This window comes from Notechis scutatus, chromosome 2, assembly GCF_049901735.1.
Source record: "Notechis scutatus isolate UNSWTSFEM ecotype Mainland chromosome 2, rNotScu1.2, whole genome shotgun sequence".
Taxonomy (NCBI): domain Eukaryota; kingdom Metazoa; phylum Chordata; class Lepidosauria; order Squamata; family Elapidae; genus Notechis; species Notechis scutatus.
The window spans coordinates 136611544-136613891 of record NC_142010.1 but is presented as its reverse complement, the minus strand read 5'-3'; positions in this window follow the sequence as shown (position 1 = coordinate 136613891).

Here is a 2348-nt window from a genome sequence, read left to right as displayed (position 1 = left end):
CAGGCCAGATGCATCATGTGCTGGCCACACACCCCCGCCTGGTTTGTGGGAGTGCCATCATGTGAGACTTTCAAGAAGAGATTGGACTGCCATTTGTCAGGAATGGCGTAGGGTCTCCCACTTAGGCGGAGGGTTGGACTAGATGACCTACAAGGTCCCTTCCAACACTGATTATCTGTTATCTGTTTAGCAAAGGGGGAAAAAGTCATGATACATCATGTGATGACGCTATGACGCCATGAGGTTGACACCCCTACCTTAAAACATCAGTAGCTTTACTGAGGTATTTTCCCCTGTAAACGAACAATGTCCAATAACAGCTATAAAGTGGTATACAAGTGATTTTTTATTACAAGTGATTATGTCCAAGTTATGTGACCAGTAATGGATGGAGAAAACAGGTGCTTATTGGCCATTTCAGACAGATACCCTTTCCTTCAGACTCCAGTTGGTTCTTTTGCTGGTATTCTGAAAAAGAACACAGCTGGTCCCAGCAGCCATGTTTCACTAGACTACCAAAAACATATAGTAGCATTAGGCTGGTTGGTTGGACTCAAGGTGGTTTAAATTCCATAGCTTTTGCCGATTTACTGCAAGACTGAAATTGAAAAACAGCAGAAGGATGGAACCCATTGCCTCTCAGGAATAGGATAGAGGAAATTTGAAGTGAACATTTTTAGCCTAAAGAAAAAAAAAGCAGATTGTAAATAAAACACTCAGTGCCTTATTGTGTGGAATACCCATTACATTTTCTCAAAATTGGACTAGGCTAGACTAGATCACAAGTTGTGGGCAAAATTCCCATGAAGTAAGCCACTGAACTGCAAGTGGCAACTTTTCCAGCGGAGTCTCCTCAGAATCTATACAAACTCTGGTTGCTTGGATCCTTCTTGGTGAGGAAGGAGTTCAGTATTAGGACTGTTTCTTATTATTGTTGCCAGTTGACAGGTACAGAGCAGAGGTGGTATTCAGCAGGTTCTGACCTGGAGAACTGGTAGTGGAAATTTTGAGTAGTTTGGAGAACCGGCAAATACCACCTTTGATTGGCCCTACCCCCCATCTATTCTCTGTCCCCTGAGTCCCAGCTGATCGGCTGGGTCTTCTTTTGTTGCCCTGCACAGGAGAACGGAGCTGGAAAGCAGGTTAGTGGGGTGGGGAGGGAATGGAGATTTTACAGTATCGTTCCCCTGCCACTCCCACCAAGCCACACCACCCCCACCAAGCCACGCCATGCCTACCAAGCTACGCTATGCCATGCCACGCCCACCAAACCAAGCCCACTGAACCGGTAGTAAATTTTTTGAATCCCATCACTATCACGATGCCTTTTTGTACTTTCGTCCATGGAGGCAAGGCTGCAACTGGACAAAAGCAAGTCAATGAAAGCTTCTGGTCAGTATATTGAATATTTGTCATGTTCCTCCTTGATATTTCTTTTTCACTTTTGTCTGTTTTTAACCAGGTTTAAAAGGAAGGATTTTTTGTTTCAAAATAGGCTTTTGTTAATAGATTTTCAAAAGTGTGTATTTGTAAGCTGGGGAAGAAAAAGACAAAAAAGTAAATAAGCATTGAAAGTAAACACTCTTGTGGCTTTCTACAACCAGCTCCCCCCCCCCCCCCGGTAACACAAAAATAATGATGAGTGGAAAATGCTTTGGCAGATGAAACAGCAAAATAATCAACATCCCCTTAATGGAAGTGTATTCTTTGTTGCATTGCTAATCAAAATAAATACACACAAAGTTAAGACTAGAAATCAATGGAAAATAAAGCACAACAATAAAAAGGAGCGAGGGAAAAAAACCCACCTCAGAGCAGCCACAAATTAAAAGTTTGTTGTCACAAGACGAAGTGGGGATGTTTACTAGCTGAAAAAAACTGAATTAATTAATGGAGAGGACATCTTTGCTAACGGCTGTTTGTCCTGATGGTTTCTCTAGTTCAGAGTGGAGCTTTGTAATGCTTTGATTCTGAAAAGGTGGGTTTGGAGGTTTTGGGGATATTATAAGGCATCCTGGTCCATGAAGGGCAGCTGTGTGGCTCGGGGAAAGACATGGCTACTTTAAAGGTTTGTAGATAAGTGCTAAGTTTGGACTTCCGGCCTCTTAAAGTCCATTGTTCAACTGGGCTACACTGACCTCATTTGGGGCTTCTGAAAAGCTGCATAGCTACTGGAGAGGGGGGGAGTACTTGTGATAAGATAGGCTTTGAATATAAGGAAGGGTTTTTCCTTTCCTCTCATGCCGAGAGGAACAGCAAGTCCTTGCTTCTTGTTCTTGGGCTGGAAAGGAACAGCAAGTCCTCTAAACCAAGAAAGCCCATCCTGCTCGTACACATCTTAGCTTTGT